Below are 23,007 nucleotides of genomic sequence, written 5' to 3' on the forward strand. Positions count from 1 at the left end.
CTAAGAAACGTGAAAAAGTAAAGAACTAACTATTTACAAATTCAAGAGGGTAAAATTGATTTGAAAGATGGAATTATTTCTCGACTCAAATGATTTTGAAAAAATTATAAATTATGTGTTATACTTTCGGTTAATTCCACACACCATTTCTAAATCCTTCATCTAGTGTCCTAGAATGGTAAGATGATTTCAAACCTTATGTAATACACTAAATAATAGTTAAGTGTCACTCGCCGGAGTAGGTTGTCATACCCTATTCCAGGCTCCATTAACATCATTTAGCCTTGAACATAAGTTGCTTAAAATAGATGCTTGATGTGGCTAGTAAACTAAGGTGTAGTTTATAATTTTTACTTCTCTTGTCAACACTTTAAGAAGAAGCATTCTTCGATCTTTAAATCAAGTTTTAGGTGATCAAGCTAAAATTGCGTTAAGAACTTCATAAAGAATCAAAACTTAACCAAAAAGTAATAACTTGAATGTATTGAAATCAAAATATGATACCAATGCAGAGAAGAAATAACCTTACACCATAATGCAAATCAATATGTAGGAGCATGAGCCATCTATCCAAGGATGAGATGCTTTTGATTCCAAATGAGGTTACAAAATCATGTTTTTGCACCTCATTTTCCAACTCCATTCCCTTTCAAATTCTATGAACTAAAAGCCTAAAAAAAGCCTAAGAACACTCTCAAAAGAGAGAGAATCGAAATGGCAAGAAGCAAAGGAATTTACAAAGTAGTTACAATGTGTTAAAGTGAGGAGGTGGGTGTGCCTTTTATAGGCAAGGTCATGGGAGCTTAGCTGCCATGTTTGGTCGCTTAGCGCTTGACTAGGCTCACCCAAGCTAGTGAGTCAATAGCTTGTCCCATCTTGGACAGCCTATTGTGGGCTAGGTTACATGCTTGGTGACACCTCCTACTTGCTAGTTCAAAACATATGTCATGCATGAGGTCATGTGCTTCGCCTTTAAGAAAAGAATAGGCAAGTTGCTTGATGACTTGGCCAAGCTTTATTCATGGCTAGGTTTTTGACTAGTTTAGCCGTCCAGCTCACACCTAGTCCACACCCAACTACTTGGTTCCTTCATGGTGAAGGAACCAACCTTTCTTCAAGCCGAAGCAACCTTTGTTCCATGATTTTTGAGTTGATTTTAGTTGGTTACTTGGCACTTTTGGCATGATTTTTTCAAGACTAAGTAAGCTTTTGAGTTTATGCTTTGCTTTGTATACCTAGCTTGGGTTTCTTCATGGTGAGAAAGGTACATTTCTTCAAGCCTAAGTCATCTTTTGACTTGTTTGTTTTTAACATTTTCTTCTGGACTTTTGGCTTGTGATTTGGTATGCATTCTTGGCTTTCTTTTGAAATAATCAATTTCCTACATAATTCAAGGGAAACTTGGACAAGAGGTGATCAGAAAATTATATTATTCAAACATAAATTTTTTATCTAAAAAGTGTTGAATTAAGTTGGTTTTCACCTTTTCGCCTAGGATAAGTGCCATGAAAACTATAGGAAACTTAGGTATTTTTGGCACTTACCAGTACACGAATGTTTCAAGGTATTATACCAAAACTCTGCTAATGAAAGGTGTCAATACCATTTTTGGGGCTGTGAGCTAGTGAAACATCTAAGAATTGTGCCAATGATGTTGTAGTAAACCTCGTGGTAGGCCGATGAATTGTGTATACTTCGATATTCGATCCACCATGACCCAAATCATCGTGTGTCCATGAGAAATAGGTAAATATGTAATAAAATCCATAGAGACATTTTCCCACACATTATCTGGTATGTCGAGAGGTTGTAACAAACCGTTCTGTTTTGATGAGATGTATTTATTATATTGACAGGTGATGTTGTGGTCGATGAAGAGTTTGGTATCCTGATACATGCCCGGCCAGAAATAGGAGGCCGTTACTCTAGAAACCATCGGTTTTAGGCCGGAATAGCCAGATGATGAGGCCGTATGGAGCTCTGTCAGAATCTGCTGCTTGAGATCGACAAGTCAGGTATATAGATCCTCTTTTCATAGAGAAGTATGCCATTGGAAAAATGAAACTTTTGTTTCATGTGTGAATCTATCTCACTTTTTGTTACAAACTATTTGCCTTATGAGGTTTGATAGTGAAGGCATAACCAACCTAGGAGGGCTGGAAAGGAGTACATATCGAAAACAAGACTGCAACATCATCAAGGCGGCGAGAGTGGGCAACTGCCACTCTATTTGAGGTACATGATCTATATTGAATCTCATATTGAAAACCAAAAAGCTTTGTAACCCATTTTTGCTTTTCCATGGTGTACAACCCTTGGGTCATGAGATGTATTAAGCTTTGTTGATCTGTCAATATAGTAAATTTACGTCCAATTAAATATTGACACCATTTTTTTACTGCCTCTGTTATAGCAAACATCTCTCAAACGTATGCTAAAGAATGTTGCATGTGAGGGACCATTTTTTTTGCTAAAGAAGGCGATGGGATGCCCTGATTGAGACATAATTGCCCCGATGACCACCTTCGATGCATCAGTTTCAACTTCGAATGTGGCAGCAAAGTCAGGTAGGGGTAGGACTAGGGTTTTGGTTATTGCATGTTTTAAATTTGTAAAGGCCTGCTGAGCGTCATGTATCCATGTAAATTTATGTTGTTTGAGTAGTTCGGTGAGAGGAGCGACGAGTGAGGCATATTGCTATAAAAGTCGGTGAGCCCTAAAAAACCCTTGAACGTCGTGAGTGATCGAGGCTGTGGCTAATCCACCATAGCCTGTATCTTATCTGGATCTGGTGAACCCCAGTCGCAGATATGATATGCCCCAAATAAGTGACAGAAGCGACCCCAAAATAGCACTTTGATAATTTCGCATAAAACTGTTTAGAAGCAAATAGGTGCAACACAATTTCCAGATGTCGCAAATAATTAGATAAACATGTGCTATAAAAAAGTATGTCATAAAAAAAACTAATACAAATCGTCGCAAGTGAGGCCTTAATAGATCATTCATGGCCACCTGGAAGGTAGATGTGGCATTAGTGAAGTAGAAAGGCATGACCAAAAACTCGTAATGTCCATCAAATGTACGAAATGCAGTTTTGTGTGTATCTGGCAGATTGACCCGATCTGGTGGTATCCTGAGCGCAAATCAATTTTGGTGAAGATCTTTGCGCTCCCCAACTCATCCAAGAACTCATCAATAGTAGGGATAGGAAACTGATCAGTTATAGTAATATCGTTTAGTGCTCTATAATCAACACAAAATATTCAATTACCGTATTTTTTCTCACCAACAACACCGGAGAGGAGAAGGGGCTAGTACTAGGAACCATAATGCTATCTTGTAACATAGTAGTATAATGTCTTTTTGAGAGCATGGGTAACGATAGGGTTTTCCTAGTGACAATGGTAGAGGAAGGAAGGAGAGGAATATGGTGGTCATGAGTGCGGAAAGGGGGTAATGTGGAGGGGTTCTGGAATATGTTGGAGAAATTGACTAGGAGGGTCTGTATTTGGGGGTGTGGATTAGATGGTGGGTCATGGTAGGATAAAGTTGTATATTTAAGAACGGGTTCTATGGAGAAGGCATAGAAAGTGGAAATACTGTCAGTTTGAAAAAGTCTAGATAGTTGATGGAAAGTGGACTGTTGGATGGAATAAGAAGTGTCTCTAGTGAGTGTAATAGAAGAGGTGCCTGCTGTAAATTGCATAGAAGACACCGAAAAATCCGAAACAACGGGATATAGTGTGCGAACCCATTCAATGCCCAACACCACATCAGCTCCCTTAATCGGGAGTAAGTAAAAGGGAATAAGGAATTTCCGACTTTGGAGTATGATTGGTTTTTTCTCACATAATCCACTGCAAATTAGGGTGTTGGAGTAATAGGCAAATTCAAATAGGTGGCCAATATAGGTTGCAAGATGTTGTGAGCACGGTGATTGTATGACCATAAATGGATCCAAAAATTTTAATTGTTTTAGGAGAGATGTATCCTCCTAGGGCCTGATCAGAGATATAAAAGTGGAGTTCATCAAGAATTAACTCTGTAGCCATCAATTCGGGACCCTCGGTAGTGGGGTATGTGTAGCTCATATGCGTCTCTGGATTCATGGGTAGGCTATCATCTAATATGAGCAAGAATTTCACAGGTTGGCACCAATGTCCCGAATGAAACTTTTCGTCACAATTATAGCAGAGACCTTGGGCTCGTCGGTCCTACATCTTTGTAATAGATAATCAACGGACATGAAAAGTGAGGCTAGTACGGAGTGGAAAATTGAGCATGGGTTGAGACATTTTGTGTGGTGGTGTCGTGTAGGAAGGACCTGGAGGTCTGGATTGTTTTAGTTTAGGCCGAAAGAAGTCTCGAACCTTAGATTCCACCAACTTTGCCAACCCCGAGGCTTCTGAAATCGACTATGGACGTAATATGCCCAACTCACGCCAAATCTCCGACAAAAGTCCAGAAATAAAACAATTTAAAATAATTTCTGGTGATAATCCCCAAATACAGTTGCACAATTTCTCGAATTTCCACCATGCTGCTTAAGTTTGAAGAGTTCGGCTTGATGATTAGTATAAGCGGACAGACCAAGTCCCGAGTAAAAGAATCTCAGTATGAAAGTTGGGAGTTATGAAACATCCACTTAAACCAACTTAGTGCATCACCTTGCCTATAAAAAGAAATCATGAGCATCCGCAGATCCAGCGGAACAAGGTACAATTGAAAAAATTGTTTCGCCTGAAAAATCTAATTCAGGGGTTCCGAACCATCAAAGGGCATGAGTTGCAATTTTGGGGGTCGGGGTTGGGGGTGAGAAGTTTGACACGTGGGTGGGTAAGGCTGGTGGGTTTAGTTAGGGTGTGGAAATTGGGGGTGAGGTTGGGCTGTTTGTGGAGATGGAGGTTGTGGAAACGGTGATGGGGATGTGGATGAGTCTGAGCAGTAGGAGAAGGGGGAATCTGGGTAGAAAAATTGTGAGTAAGGTGAGAAGATGAGAGTGGAGCTGGGGACCCCAATGGTGGTTTAGTGGAAAGTATAGGACAAACCTGATTTCAACAAGTTTTTTTGTGATATTGTGCAAGACTATAGTGATAGTGGCATGATGAACATCCTGATGTTCTTGTTTCTCTTTTAATTTGTCTAGTAGTAATTGAGAATTGGTTTCATCTACTTATTTTTGTGATTTTTTGGGAGGCATGGTGAGAAGAAATGAAAGTACCAAAATGATAGGATGATAGAAATGCTAAAGGAAATAATAACTAGTTTAGAGAGAATTACTGAATATGCATCATTTTTCCTATCTTGCTTTTTGCTTAGTATAGATTATATAAGGGATAAGTATAAAATTAGGACAAATCTCCACAATACAAGTGGTTAGATCATACATAAAACAAAGTTTGTTAAAACAGAAAAAAGAACTTGGTCATTATTTTTCCAAAATAAAATCCATTTGCCATCTAGGAGCAATTTGTTGACGTTTGGGCCTTTCTATGGGAATCTCGGCCCTAATAGCCTCTTGTTGGGTTCTTTTAAGTGAGCCACATTTATATGTTGTATATAGAGAATAAGGATTTATTATCCCAAATTATATCCCTCACCAATGACAATGAAGCAAAAATAGAAAATAATGAATGTTTAGTTTTTTACTTGACATGACATTTTTCATTGGTGTATTATATGATTTAGGACAATAGATCCTTATTCACTTATAGCAGATGCAAATGCATAACATAGTATGGCCATATGTTGTGCCACTGGTTTGCATGAATATAGTTACAGAGATAAAAAAAAAATCAGGTTGATCAACTGGTGAAGATTATTAAGGTGATGCCTTGTTTATGTTGATACTACACTTGTTTGCATGAATATAGTTATATAGATAAAAAATTTGGTGTCTTGTTGTACGTTCTTGGTACTCATACTTGAGAATTTTTTGTATGGACTTGAATTATACAGATTTTAGATTTCCTCATATTAAAGCTCGTCCTTTTTTTATCAGCAATGAATTTTATTAAATAAAAGGTAATTGAGAGAACAAGTGATACTCATATCCACAAATATTTTAAATGTTAAAGAAAAGAAGACAATTTAATGGATGCAAGACTCACTCCACAAAAGAGAAGGAAAAGTTATGGAAATGAGCGTTGAGAGTATTCCACTAATATAGAAAAGTTAGTTCCAACACATCATGTAAGTGGAACCGCGAGTGAGTAGGATTCACCCTTGTACCAACCTCCCAACCCCCTTCCTTTTGAAGGAATGCACATGCACAAGACAAGTAAACTAGTCTATTAGCCTTGATGGAAAAACTACAATTAGCTAGACAAGTTCTCTTATTTCTTCTTGCTATGAGATTAGTTCCACATGTCTTGGAAATTGTTTTTGTTGTTGCACTTAAATTTTAAGATAAAGTATATTTTGCCATTGAGATTTCATTATGCCTCTTGGAAAGTCTGAGATCACCTTTCTCGTTCTCCTTTAAATAATGTCGGGTTGTGCCTCTTGTTATCAATTGGTTTTGAGATAAAACCTTAACATGATGAGCCAAAACTCATCTTTCCGATTATCATGAGTCAAAAGATACTTTTTAATCATGATTTAAATAAATGTTTAGTTACTTCTCTCATTGTCTCTGATGGTGTCATAGGTACTTCTAGTGTTTTATTAGATTATCATTGAACCAAAATATATCATTTAGTCATGGATCAAAAGTAATTCCTACCTACTTCTTGTGTTTTTTGTTAGTCTGGGTTTTTCTAATGTATGTCCAATGACACATGTTAAACATTCCATTAAAAGGAAGTTCTCAAGGAAAAGCTAAGAATCTTGCCTTTGATGTAAAATAGATATATCATCATTTTCTTTGATTGGAATCCTTAAAATGTGTTCTTGGGCACAAATTAGAAAAACCATGCTAAAATGTGTTCTTGGCTTCCCTCTCCCAGCTATAGTTCTCAAGGCGTCAACCGTTGAAGTTATCAATGTGAAACACATGATAAATTGTTTATAGTCAATAATTATCTCGTACCCCATGTGTACCACAAATCAGTTCACAATAACTGATCCATAGTTCTTATACGTTAGGGTGGGTTGCAAATCAATAAGGTAAAGCATGACTCAGAAGAAGAATGTAGAGCAAAGGTAAAAAACATAACAAGAATTGGTTATTGTAGTAGAAGTAAGGGAGAAAGAAAACTCTAATCTAAGAGCATTTTTTAGTAGAGACATAACTTTATTTAATTTGCTCATATAAAGTTGACAATTTTATTTAATTATTCATAAAAAATATAAATAAGTTTTAATGAAATAAAGTATATCCACTAAAATTCAAAAAATATATCAACTAAGTATATTCAATATATCATATACTTGATTGGGTAGCATAGGATAGTAGTCAATGTCATGATTTAAGTTATGGAATCGCTAGATCCTACAAGTTCATGGATTTAATGATGCTATCGTCACTCGTGAGATCATCAAGGAAGATCATAAGATCAAGACGATAGGAGAGTTGCAGAGCATTTTAGATGGTATAAAAAACCTTGCAGCTGATTCTTGTGCCATATGTAAACCCTAAGAGAAGAAGTTGTGCCTTGTCGAGTTCTAAAGTAATGCCTAAGTGAAGTAGAAATTGATGGGCCTTGGTTATAGTTTACCTTGCGTTTTAGATCAAGGGCCCATTAATCCTTTGGAACAGTGTAAAGAAGATACATGAACACTGGAAAACATAGTGGTTCTTCTAAAGTCTTGATATGAATGGATTATGGATACACTAGCGGTTGCAAAATTTTAAGATCGCGCGTGATTCTTCCTGGTTTTGGTGACAATATTGTGGGTTGGAAATCTCCCCCTATCGGGTATGTTAAAGTCAACGTGGATGGCTCAGTCCTCAGTCATTTGTCCAACGTTGCTCCTGGGGGTTGATTCCAAATTTAGTAGGTGGGGTTGCTAAGTATTGCTTAATGACAAGGATTATTTGTTCTCAATGGTATCTCATTCTCTATCTTGACTAATCATATATTGTTACATGAATAAAATAAAATTTTAAAAAATAAAATGTAACATTCTAATTGAAACAAGACAAAAAATGAGACAATGTTGAGAATAAGTGGGCTGCTCAATAATGGTGGCAGAACTTGGAATTGGGAGATGCAAAACTAATTTTTTTGTTTGTATGATGTAAATTTGGTATTTTTCTCATAAATAAAATAGAGAGAAATAGAAGAATAAAAAAATTAGTTTAATGTGCAAACACTGTTGAGAAGTAAAAAACATCCAAAAATATTTGGATTACAATATTAGTCTTTAATACTAAAAGGATAGTCTAGAGGCACTATGGTGAATATCAATTCTTTCATTTATTTTCTATGTAGTTTTTTCTTTCTTGCTTGTCAAATTTTTCTTTCATGCAACTTCTCTTATATAGTGATTTATATACTGAAGACAAGGAACATTTCTTCATAAATAGATGCTGAATAATTATTTTTTGTTATATTTTCAATACAATATGAAAATGCAATCTTGAACTTTCAATATTGAACTTCATATTCTTAACTCTTCAGAGTCAAGGAGTAAGAAGAGCAAGTTTCTAAGGGCAAAAATCAAAAAGCGCAATGTGAAATATAAAGTGGGATAAGTTGTACAATCCATTTTAAGAGTAAATAATGAGTTGTATTATTGGAGTGAAAATGGAAAGAATTATTTAATTTATTAAAAAATAGGAGTAATTATAAAATAAGTGTTTGGAACAATTTAAGGACAATGCTAGAGTTGCAAGACTATAGATGCTCAAATTCTAAGACTATGGAAAATTATTCAGTGAATATATTCAACTGTCACCTATCAAGATTCAATTGCCATGTTCTCCCATAATTAAAAAGAAATTCTCAACACTTTGGCAATATTATTCTGTATCTTGTATTCTAAATGCGATAGTTTGCATTTACCATATCCGCAAGAAAATGCAACCGATATGGACGCGACTACAATTTCAATGTAGAGTGCAATTTGAAACACTCTTTAGGTTGAATAAGATAGCCTTCATTCGTGCAATGTAGTGGAAGTTGGTCGAGAGTTGCATATCATCTTGTTCAGGTTGGATGTGAGCATTTCCACCCATTCAAACCCATTGTGATGTTGTTAACATGAGAATGAGAATTTAGACATCAAACTTGAACCATGATTTACTATTCCAAAACATATTCTAAAGTATGTCCTACACTAATGGCAACGAAAAAAATAACAAAAACAATAAAAGTTTTATTTTTTAAATGAGATAATATGTTTTTAGTGGTATGAGACAGACTTTACAACAACATATCCTTGTTCATCAAACTTGGCCTCATCAAGGAGCAAATTAATGATTGTGGTTAATATTATGATCACATATATATTGTATTTATGACAATTGTAGGAAGATGCTATCATAATTGTGGTAATATTATTGAGAAGATTCTCCAAAGAGTGTAATATTGATGCACTGACAGTGTAAAAAATTATGTATAATCAGTGCATCATCCACTCTTCATTTGGATTATTTTTTATGAAAAACCAAACATAATTGAAAATGAACGGTAGATAATGGAGTGACAGTGTAAAAAATCTTACACTGTCGGTGTATACATCTTTTTCTCTTCTCAAAATTATAATAATGAGGCCAAAATTACAAGATTTATTTAAAACACAAATTGTGCCACTACACTTGGTAGGAAGGGCCATCAACTCCCCTCAGGGAACCATTTCTATCACTCAATACCTCCATGTATCTCTTTAGTTGTTTTTGTTGATCAAAGTCAAACTACCTGCTATAGAATTGTTCGATTGTAATTTTGTTTGGACACTTTACTGCCCTATTCATTAATGAAAATTCTCGAATTTTACGTAGTTTCGTTTGGACGTTTGTCTAGATATTACATGATCAACCACTTTAATATAAATAACTGGGACAATATTAATTTTAGAATTTTTCCTTAACCCACAAAATTCTATACAAATTGTCTCTAAATTAGAGCTCCTCAAGTTATACATGTTCCATGATAAGTCACGGACTTTAATTCACTTCAAATGGCATATAAAAAATAAACTTCGAAATTGATGTTTATATGGAACATCTCCTATAAATTATTGCTTCTATCCCGTCTGAAAATCACAACAAGCTATGAAATCATGGATATATCAAGAATTCTTAAACTTTAGTGTTGTAAATCTAGCTATTTAAAAACATACCCTTAATGTTGGTACCATAACTTCCAACAATTCTAAATTATATGAAATAATATTTACTCACTGAGTCACGACCAGGTCGTTCGCTTTGTTGGACAAAAACACTAGCCCACTCAAAGCCTAAATCAGTCACACCCAAACAGAAAATCCAGACAATGAAGAAACAGTCACTGGCGAGAAAAGCAGTTAAATCTGCTATAATTGTTTTCAGTTTACTTTCCTCTTATTTGTTTTTCTATTTAAAGTAAATTTCTCTCCTCGGATAAGGTGGTTCCTTTTAGTGATTAAGAATAAAGATTAATACATCATCCAAGAGGTTATTCATAAATTCTTTTCTCCCTTACTTCAATCACTGTCATTTCTTGTTCTTTCTTCTCTTTACATTCTTTGTGATTCTTTCGTTGCTCAACCATGGGAGGTGATTACTTTCATATGGTATCAGAGCACCTTCATTGAAGGTGTCTCTGCCAAACTTTCGTTCCACCTCCTCTGGTTCTTCTGCGCAAACATTCCTCTTGAATTTCCCTCATCAGCAACCTTCAAACTCAAATTGATCGGATTGCTCAAATGGCAAATCAAATCACATTGCAAAACCTTGTTTCGGATCCTGGAAGTCCCTATTTTCTTCATGTCAATGAAAATCCAGGAGCAACGCTGGTTTCAACTCGATTAAATGGGGACAACTATCACTCATGGGCAAGAGCCATGTACATAGCCCTCGACACCAAAAACAAGATCGAGTTCATAGACGAAACGCTACCAAAGCCACTTGGTAATGACCCTCTCTACCCTTACTGGAAAAGATGCAACAACTTGGTAGTATCTTGGCTAAATCAATCCATTGATCCTACAATCCTCCAAAGCATTCTCTGGATGGAAACAACTAAAGAAATCTGGGAGGACCTTAAAGAAAGGTACTACCAAGGAGATGTGTTTAGAATCTCTGAATTGATTGGAGAAATTCACTTCATCAAACAAGGCAATTTGTCCATTGGCGCCTACTACACCCAGATTAAGGGTTTATGGGAACAACTCAACAATTTCACACCCATTCCTTCTTTTTCATGTGAAATTAGATGTAGTTGTAACCTCATTCCCACTATTAAAACCTATAGAGACAATCAATATGTCATTTCATTCTTGAGAGGCCTCAATGACCAATATTATGTGGTCAAGTCCCAATTCATGCTGATGGAGCCTCTCCCTACAATGAATAAAGCCTTCTATCTTCTTAAACAACAAGAAAGACAAATAAATGTGCTGCCTGATGATAATAATTTGTTAGGACATATCTCAAGTGATGCATTTGATAACAAGGTACGGAGTAGAGGAAGAGGTTTTCGTGGCCAAATTGGTGGAAGAAATCAGAATCAAATTAGACCACCAAATACATTTAGAGGAGGCAGAGGTGCCAAAGTGTGCTCTTATTGTCACAAAACAGGACACATGGTAGACATATGCTACAAAAAGCATGGGTTTCCACCCAATTACTTTTCAAATTCAGCAAATATCAATAGCTATGTCTTAGAAGAATCAAAAGAAGATGACCATTTCACCACAAACAACTCAGAATCCTTGACTAAAGAAGCAACTGAAAATGGAACCTTGGGACTCACTCATGCTCAACACAAGCCATTCGTATCCCTCCTAGAGCATTCTACTTCTTCTACTCAACACAATGCTAATCAAATAGTGATTGCACCTGTGCATCAAGATATCAACAACACATGTATTTTAAATGTTCACAACACCACTGGGAAACTTGATTGTTGGCTCATTGATACAGGAGCAACAAACCATGTATGTTGCTCCTTGTCAAACTTTCAAACCTTGAAACAAATCAAGCCAATTTCAATCACGTTACCAACTGGTGACAGTGTCATTGCACACTATTCTGGTACAGTTGTATTCTCTGCTCAACTCTACTTAAATGATGTTCTATATCTACCTGCATTTCAGTTCAATATAATCTCTGTCTCTAAACTAACTACAAATTTATCCTGCAAACTGATTTTTACTAACACTCATTGTGACATTCCAGACATACAATCTTTGAAGATGATTGGTGTAGCTAGCATCAAGGCTGGACTGTATGCCACCATACAACATGATCAGGGCATTTCCACTGCTCAATTCACTCATTTTACTAATTCCTTTTGTAGTTATAGTGATAAAAACCTTTGGCACTGTAGGTTGGGCCATTTGTCTCATGATAAAATGCTTGTAATACAATCATATTTTCCCTTTATAAAGTGCAATAAAATTATTGATCCTTGTGAAATATGTCATCTAGCCAAACAAAAGAGACTCCCTTACCCTGATAGCAAAACTGTCTTAAAACAACCCTTTGATCTTGTCCATATGGATATATGCGGGCCCCTATCAATTCCATCTACACATGGCCATAGATACTTCCTGACCATTGTGGATGATCACACCAGGTACACATGGCTCATGTTCATGAGAACTAAGGCTGAAGCCAATCAACACATTAAGAACTTCATTCTTCTTGTGCACACACAATTCACTGCCAAAATAAAGTGCATTAGAAGTGACAATGGAAAGGAATTCCTTATGTCTGACTTCTATAACCAGCAGGGGATCTAACACCAAACCACTTGTGTTGAGTCCTCTAAGAAAAATGGAATTGCTGAAAGGAAACATTAGCATATCATAGTTGTGGCTAGATCCCTCATATTCCAATCCAACCTACCTACTTGTTTTTGGAATTATGCCATTGCTCACTCTATCCACCTTATCAACAAACAACCTACTAGGTAGCTTACCAATAAATACCCCTTTGAGACCCTATATAAATCCAAACATGACCTCACTTATCTCAAAATCTTTGGTTGTCTCTGTTATGCTTCCACACTCACTGCCAAGAGACACAAACTTGACCCAAGATCAAGAAAATGTGCCTTCTTAGGATTTAGGCAGGGCACAAAAGGATTCTTACTTCTTGATTTTCACACCAGACGAATCTTTTTCTCTAGGAATGTAGCCTTCTTTGAACATCTTTACCCCTTTCATATTAACCAGGCCAACATTCCTACTAACCAACAAGATAAACATGTCTTACCAACATACAACATTGACAATCTTTTCCCTTACACAATTCTTGATCCTCCTAATATAGTGTTCTCAACTGACATTTCCCATCACCCACCTATTAACCCAACAAGTAATTATTCTTTACCTCTCTCACCTACCATCACTAAGCCTTCAGCCAGGCACTCATCCAGAATCCCTAAACCACCCTCCTACTTAAAATATTACCACTGTAACCTAACTAATAGTTCTACACCATCCACTGCTTCACACATCAGATATCCTATATCCAACTTTGTTAATTACGAATCTCTATCACTTGCCCCAAAACAGTACTCGTTGACCATATCCTCAACTGAAACACCTTATTCCTACAAAGAGACTATACTTCATGATTGTTGGAAAGAAGCTATCATCTCTGAACTCACTTCTCTGCAAAACAACAACACATGGACTGTTACTAATCTTCTAGAACACAAAAGAGCCATTGGGTGCAAATGGATCTTTAAGATCAAGCATAAACCTGATGGCTCTATAGATAGATTCAAAGCTAGGTTAGTGGCAAAGGGGTTCACACAAACGGAAGGTATAGATTACCTTGACACTTTCAGTCCTGTAGTCAAAATAACTACCATTAGAGTGCTCTTGTCCCTAGCTGCCATTCATAATTGGCACTTACATCAATTAGATGTGAATACTGCATTCCTTCAAGATGACCTGAATGAAGAAGTATATATAAGAATTACTCCTAGCCTTACTGTCCCTAATTCTTCATTTGTTTGCAAACTACACAAGTCTATCTATGGCCTCAAACAAGGCAATAGACAATGGCATGACAAACTTACCAAAGTCTTAATTCACCATGGTTTCCATAAGAGCCATTCTGATCATTCCCTTTTTATTAAGCAATATGGTTCTAAATTCACAGCCATACTTGTTTATGTTGATGACCTTGTACTAACTGGAAATGATCTCACTGAAATTCAACCTGCTAAACACATTCTTAACACAAAGTTTAGCATTAAGGACCTTGGCAATTTAAAATATTTCCTTGGTATGGAAATTGCCAGATCCTCCAAAGTTATTGCTTTATATCAACGAAAATATGTTTTAGACCTCCTCTATGAAACAAGTATGCTTGCTGCTAAACCATCCTCAATTCCAATGGAATACAACACCAAGCTCCACTCCAAATCAGGCTCTCCTTACAAGATCCATGTTCTTATCGAAGGCTACTCGGCAAGTTGCTTTATTTAACTAATTCAAGACCAGATATCAACTATGCAGTTGGCCATCTTAGTCAGTTCAACTCTTGTCCCACCAACCAGCATCAACTAGCAGCAATAAAAATTTTCAAGTATCTGAAGCCCTCTCCTGCTCTTCGCCTTTTATTCTAAACTAAAAACACAACCACACTGAAAGGCTTTTCTGATTCAGATTGGGGAGCATGTTTGGATACAAAAAAATCAATTACTGGATGGTGCTTTTTCCTTGGAACATCTTTAATCTCTTGGAAGAGTAAAAGGCAAAACACAGTCTCCAAATCTTCAGTTGAAGCCGAATACAGAGCCATGGCAATGGCTTCTTGTGAAGCCCAATGGTTGCTCTTCCTATTTCGTGACTTAGGGATCCATCACCCATCTCCAATTAGCTTGTATTGTGACAATAACTCAGCCCTTCATATAGCAGCAAACCCTGTCTTCCATGAGCGCACCAAACACATAGACATAGACTGCCACATTGTTAGGGAACGTGTCCAAAATGGCACCCTGCATCTGCTCCCTATTGCATCATCCTCTAAAATTGCAGATATCCTGACTAAACGCCTCTCATCAGCAACATTTCATTCCTTTATTTCCAAGCTTGGCATGCTCAACTTCCACTTGAAAGCTTGCGGGGGACTGTTGGATACAAACACTAGCCCACTCAAAGCCCAAATCAATCTCACCCAAACAGAAAATCCATACAATGAAGAAATAGTCACTGGCGGGAAAAGCAGTTAAATCTGTTATAACTGTTTTCAGTTTACTTTCCTCTTTTCCTTTTCTCTATTTTTCTATTTAAAGTAACTTTCTCTCCTCTTATTAAACAAGAAAAATGTTCAGATAAGGAGGTTCCTTTTAGTGATTAAGAATAAAATTAATACATCATCCAAGAGGTTATTCATAAATTCTTTTCTCTCTTGCTTCAATCACTGTCATTTCTTGTTCTTTCTTCTCTTTACATTCTTTGTGATTCTGTCGTTGCTCAATCATGGGAGGTGATTATTTTCACACTCTTTAAGATGTTTCGCGATACTGCCTAAAATGTGCAACCATACTATCAACCACATCATCCCAGGATAAAACAGCTCAGATCCCTGTTATCAAATTCTTACTATAAGAACCAATCTTGAATACACTCACCACAATATGGACATCAATGTCAATTTTGAAAATACCATAAAATGGGTATCAGTGTTAATTCTCGAAATACCCACAATTTGACTATGAGTGTCAGTTCTCGAAATTCCCATAATTTGGCTGCTTGTGACAATTCTTAGTGTCACAAAAAGAAAGGGGGAGAAGTTTGCCGAAAATATGTCGGCGAAAAAAATGAGGGAGAAAGAAAAAGTTGAATGACAGTTGCATTCAACTCTGGGCAAGAAAATATGAAGGGAAGAAACTTTTATTTATAACATGAGATTTTTTTCAAGTTCCTCATCTCTTCTATGTGGGACTTGGGAGTTTGTTTTTTTTTCAAAATCCTTCTATGTGGGACTTGAGAGTTTTTTAGATTTCACAACCTAAAGTTTCCACTAATGACTTCCAACAAACCAAGTTCTAACACTTAATAACAATTGCTAATTTGGCAGATAGTCTTCGATATAGAGTAATAAGATCTAAATATAGGTATATCTTTTTTAATGTTCGAGGGCAGGGGGTTCCTTCATACAAAATCACTGTAGTTTAGGAATCTAAATAACCTTCAAATTGGGGTACCAAACCAACAACCCACACTGGTGCTAGAAAGTATAGGTGATAAAATTGTTCACAGTCCAAAATCTATTCAAATTTATCAAATTGAATTCATCCAAATTCATTTGTTAGAGCTCGTGGATTTAAATGGATATAATCCAGTTGATAATGTTGATAATAGATGGATTCAAATCCATTCATTATATTCAATGGATATTCATGGGTATATTCATTTGGATGGATACCCAGTCTATAAAAAAAATAGAAAACAAAAATGTGTTTTCCCAATAAAGCAACTTGCAGACTCAACTTTGCTATGTAAATCCAACGTGCAAAATATAAACTACTCTCTTTCTAACAAAATAATTTCTTCAACAATATTTTTTTTTATCAAAGCATTCTTTCAAAAAGATTCAATAAGGATTGGTATAACATTGTGTCATGATTGAGCACGAGAAAAAATGCATGATTATACAATATAGTATCTCTGACCTCATCTACATTGTTGTCTTTCAGAGCTTTCATAGGTAAATTTAAATACTGAGATTTTTTAAAAAGTGTTTTTTTTTTAAATCAATTTTTAAAAGTTATTTTTTAAAAACACTTTTTAAAAATATTTTTTAAAAATGATTTATCAAATAATAATTTTTAAAAGGAATTTTTTTTTCTTGAAATAATGCTTTATAAAAATGCTTTATTTCAAATTAAAAAAATAAATGGATTGAATATTCATTCATTCAATCCATTAAAATGGATACATAGATGGAAAGAATGGATTGGAATCCATTGGATATGGATGGATTGGATAGTAAAATGTGATTTTATGGATTGATGGATGGTTTTCCATCCATCCATTAGAGTCCAAATCTATATCCATTCAATTGTCACCCTTACTATAAAGGAATTGTATGTAGAGTAGAGAATGAGACAAATACTAGATTTTTGCAAGACAAGTGGCTTAGGTCTACTGACTTATTGTCTAGGATTAACAGACTTTATAATCTAAGTTTGTCTAGGAAGGCACTTACAAATGAGTTAAGGAGATGATGAGATGAGAAGTGGGTGTGAAACATAAACAACAGATGACAACCATTTGTTAGGGAATTATAACTAAATGATACTCTTTTGCATGAACTTCAATTATATGTAGGGGTGTAAGTGGTTCCAGTTTAAACCACGAAACCGATGGTTGTGGTTCAGTTCGGTTATTTTTTTAAGGAACCATTTATGTTCGGTTCAGTTCTTAGTTTTAGGAACCGTTGGAACCGAACCGCATATTAAAGAAATAAATATTAAGAAATAATGTTATATTGTTGTTTGAATTCTTCAACCAATTTTGTGGGTTAAATTATTAATTTTATGTGAGTTGTAGTGTTATATATGTTACTAAAATGTTATTATGTTGGTGTAATATATGTTCATAACTTTATGATTTGGAACATATCTTCTAACTTTCCTAATATCATGTTTGAAACTAACATATATCGTAAATTGTTATACGTGTATTCATATATATGTTATTAATTGTAAATTGTAACGTTATATATGTTACTATTATATATATATATATATATATATATATATATTACTAAATTATTATGCATAATTAATCGAATTGTTTTGTAATATATGTTACTAATTGTGGATTTCTATTATTATAAATGTGATTATTCACTTTTTTTTCTTCCTAAATCATATAATTGTTATATATGTTTGTGAACATCCAATTTTCTTAGGTCAAAGTACTTTTTCAAAAAAATAATAAATAACAAAAACTACACACTCACTTTCACCGTTCACAACTTCCACAAAAAACTCACCCATAACACCACAATCACCCTCCTTCTCTCCATGTCCTATTTTTCTCTTGGTGTCGGGGTTGTTAGCTTTGTTATATATATGCATAAGACTTTGTCTTTGACCCTAACATGAAAAAAAAAATGGAAACTCCCTCTTCAGTCCATATTGTTAAGCCAATACCAAAACTGTCGATATTAAAAAACTGTCCATGTTTCTATGTTAAGGAGGGCATTCCATAAACCATTTCCCATTCCAAAAAAGGTCATTCTTTCCTCCTAATATTCCCTCTGTTAAGCCATAGCCATTTATAAAGCTAGTCTCTTCAAAAAGCCTACAACTTAGCTGCATAACAAGATAAGACTCCTTCTTCTCAATCCTTAATGTGTCATGAACATATTTAGATTGTTAATATGCATTTCTAAAGCCTTTATGCCCAGCTATATATAACTATACTTGTATCTCAACTTGATTGTGTTTGCATAATCTAGTTGTGGACATAACGTGTGTTATTGACATAATATGTAGTTATGCATTACAAGGGTTAGTCAAGTGCATTTTCTTAGACACTGTTGGTTGGTAACATTGGCATTTAAATCTTCACCTATGGCTTCATGTTGGGCAATAGAAGTGCAGCTGAGACACTCTATGAACAAGCATTTTGTTCTATCAAGTTTGAAATAACATACATATCTTTGAAAAGTTCAACAATTCTTTCTTTATTTTTGGGAATCCTTCTTAATTGATGTAAAAGCAAGACCAATGAATCTTGGTAGATGAACTATTGAGTACATTCAATGATGGCTATTCTAACTTAGAAAGTTGGAGTAGCACTTTTCAATGTGTCTTGAAAAGTATGACAACAATTAATCATCCATTATGTCATTATGATGAAGCCTTCCTTCCCTTCACTGTATATAGGAGACTTGTGAGAAGAGATGCAACAAGCAAGTGAGAAAGAACAACACGGAGAGAAAGAAAGAGTTTATATCCACTTAGTATGACATTTGTATTTTCAATGAGATTCTAGAGAGAGTTTGTATTTCCATCCTTTTTGGGTGAGATTGAGTGTTATCCTCTTAGTAAGAGAGAGTGAAATATGGTAATCCTACTTATCTCAATGGGTAAGTTGGATGATGCTGGTTTTGTAAACCACTTTGATGCTAGAAAGTGGAAACTGGCAAAAGGCAACCTAGTCATTACTAGAGGCTCAAAGGAAGGATCTATGTACATTATGCAAGGAGAAATTTGTTCTGGAGTAGCAAATGTTGCTACCGACTCTGAAGATCTTTGGCACAAGAGATTAGGGCATATGAGTGAGAAGACACTTCATATGCTCGCCAAAGACCACCTTCAAGGTATAAAAGGTCAAATTTTAGATTCTTGTACTGATTGTCTTTATTATAAACAACATAGAGTCAATTTTTCAGTGAACAGACAATCCATCACGGAGAGATGAAGTACTTGAATTGGTGCATTCAGATGTTTGTGCACCCTCTGAAAGATCTCTTGGAGGAGCCTACTACATTGTCACATTCATAGATGATCACTCAAGAAGAGTACGTGTGTACTTGTTGAAAAGCAAAGATCAAGTACTATCAACATTCAAAGAGTTCCATGTACTAGTATAATGTGAGACTGGGAAGAAGTTGAAGTGTATGAAAGCAGACAATAGTGGAGAGTATCGTGGTCAATTTGAAGCCTATTGTAAGGCTTATGGTATGAGACCGAGAAGACACCACCAAAGACTCCTCAGTTGAAAGGAGTAGCTGAGAGGATGAACCTCACAATTGAAGAGAAGATCAGATGCATGTTGCAAGATGCCAATCTCCCTAAGTCTTTCTAGGGTGAAGTAGTAAAGACTGTAGTGGATCTAATAAATCGGACACCTTCGAGACCCTTGAATGGAGAAATTCTAGAGGAAGTATGGTACAAGAAGAAGGCATCCTTCAACCACCTGAAAGTATTTGGATGTAGAGTCTTCGTTCACATTCCAAAAGATGAGAGAGAGAAGTTGGATGCTATAACCAAGGAGTGCATTTACCATGAGTCCCCAAAGGATGAATTTGGGTACAGACTGTGGCATTTGATAAACAAGAAAGTTGCGAGAAGTAGAGATATTGTGTTCTTTGAAGATCAGACGATCAAATATGTTTAGGTGAAAAACTAGTGCAAGTCCAAAGTTCACAGTGATTCAGGGGGAGAGATTCCTCAACAGACATATCCTGATCATCAGATAGATCCAGAACAAAAAGACCAATAGGCAGATCCTACTCACACAGAACTTAACCAGATTAATGAAGAGTCAGATCATGATGAAGTGGTGGTAGACACACAAGTCCATCAAGAAGCCGATCCAGTAGAGCATCATATGCAAGTTGAACTAAGGCACTCCAGAAGATGCATAATACATTCTTCAAAGTATCCTGAATAAGATTATATCACATTGATAGATATTGGTGAACCTCAAGACTTCTTAGAAGCTATGCAGACAACTGAAAAAGAAGAGTGGATTAAAGCCATGGAAGATAAGATGAGCTCGTTACATGAGAACCAGACTTATGATCTGGTGGAGTTTCCAAAAGGAATAAAAGCCTTGAAAAACAAATGGGTATATAGGCTTAAAGTTGAAGAGGGAAGCTCAAGACCATGGTACAAAGCTCGGATTGTTGTGAAATGATGCAATTAGTAGAAAGAAGTTGATTTTGATGAGATATTCTCACTTGTGGTGAAGTATTCCTCCATAAGAGTAGCATTGGGTCTAGCAGCTAGCCAAGACTTAGAAGTTGAACAACTTGATGTCAAAAACAACTTTCTTACATGGAGACATGAAAGAATAAATCTATATGGAGCAATCAGAAGGTTATGAAGAACCAGGCAAGGAACATTTAGTGTGTCGTCTGAATAAGAGTTTATAGGGTCTGAAGCAAGCCTCGAGACAATGGTACAAGAAGTTTGAATCCTTCATGACCAAATATAGTTTCAAGAAGACAATTGATGATCATTGTGTATTCATTAAAAGGTATGAAGATGGAAACTTTATTATGCTCCTCTTATATGTTGATGATATATTAATTATTGGACGTGGCAAGACCAAAATTGATGGTTTGAAGAATGCTTTAAGCAAGACTTTTGTTATGAAAAACTTGGGTCCTGCAAAGCAGATTCTTGGAATAAGGATAATCAGATATCGTTCCAAGAAGTTGTTATGGCTATCACAAGAGAAGTACATTGAGAAATTTCTCAAGAGATTCAACATGGATAAGGTAAAGTCTATTAGTGTTCCACTTGCTAGACATTTCAAGTTAACAACAATGCAATTTCCAACTAGTGATGAAGAAAGGAAATAAATGAGTTTAATTTCTTATTCCTCTGTGGTAGGAAGCCTAATGTATGCCATGATTTTTACAAGACCAGACATTTTCCATGCAGTTGGAGTTGTGAGTCGATTCTTATCCAATCCCGACAAAGAGAATTAGAATGCAGTCAAGTGGATATTGAGATATCTGAGGGGAACTACCAAAAGATATTTATGTTATGGTAATAAAGATCCTATGTGAGTAGGATATACAAATGCTGACATGGCTGGAGATATAGATTCCAGAAAATCTACATCGGGTTATCTAACTACCTTTGTAGGGGGAATTGTATCTTGGCAATCCAAGTTTCAAAGATGTGTTGCATTATCAATAACTGAAGTAGAGTATATTGTAGCATCTGAATCTGACAAAGAGATTAAATATATGAAAAACCTCTTGCATGAGTTGGGTCATGTTCAAGATAGATATTTTTTGCACTGTTATAACCAAAGTGCAATCCACCTAGCTAAGAATCCTTCTTTTCATTCTCAGACAAAGCATATTGATTATCGTTATAATTGGATATGAAATGCTTTGGAGGATGGTGAGTTGCAGCTAGAGAAAACTCATACAGATGACAACTGGTCCGACATGATGACCAAGACAGTTTCACTCAAGAAGCTAACAGACTATTGTAGAGGTGCAGGACTGGTGATACCCATCAATTAATTCAGGAAGGGGGAGATTTGTGGGGAATCCTTCCTAATTGATGTGGAATCAAGACTAATGAATCAAGGTAGATGAACCATTGAGTACATTTAGTGATGGCTATTCCATGGTCTTGGAATTATTCCTTGACTATTGAAAACTTTTAAGTCTAACTTAGAAAGTTGGAGTAGCACTTTTCAAGGTGTCTTGAAAAGTATGACAACAATTAATCATCCACTATGTTGTTATGATAAAGCCTTCCTTCCCTTCACTATATATAGGATAATTGTGAGGAAGAGATGCAACAAGCAAGTGAGAAAGAACAACATAGAGAGAAAGAGAGAGTTTATATTCACTTAGTGTGAGATTTGTATTCCTATTGAGATACTAGAGAGTTTGTATTTCTATCTTTTTGGGTGAGATTGAGTGTTATCCCCTTAGTAAGAGAGAGTCAAATATTACAATCCTACTTTCTATAGTGGAGATATTTTCTAGACTAGGTCATGTGGTTGTTTCCTTCTCACATTGAGGAGGTTTTTCCATGTTAAAATTGTTGTCATACATAAAAGTGCGCATGTCAAGAGGAGCACTTTGGAAAGCTCTCTCATTATATGTCATGGTTTTGATGAGGACAACTTGTGCTAATAAGAGCTTGAAGATCATCAACAAATCAACATGCTTAAGTCTTTTGATTGGTACTAGACTTAGACTAGAGACTAGTTTAGGTTGAGTCTAAGGCTTAGGTAACCTTAACACATGTCTCATATGCATAAAACTTTAAATCATTTCATCTTTGAGATATGTCATTTATAATATGTTCATGCATCACATAAATACATGTATCTGTGCATCCTAGGCATAAACTTAGTGTTAAACATGTATGAATCAAGTGCATAACATATTTGAGTTTTTGTAATTGAAAATACATATGAAAATATGCTGTTAATCGATTAAGGCATACGTTAATC

This window comes from Lupinus angustifolius, chromosome LG03, assembly GCF_001865875.1.
Source record: "Lupinus angustifolius cultivar Tanjil chromosome LG03, LupAngTanjil_v1.0, whole genome shotgun sequence".
NCBI classification, from domain to species: Eukaryota; Viridiplantae; Streptophyta; class Magnoliopsida; order Fabales; family Fabaceae; genus Lupinus; species Lupinus angustifolius.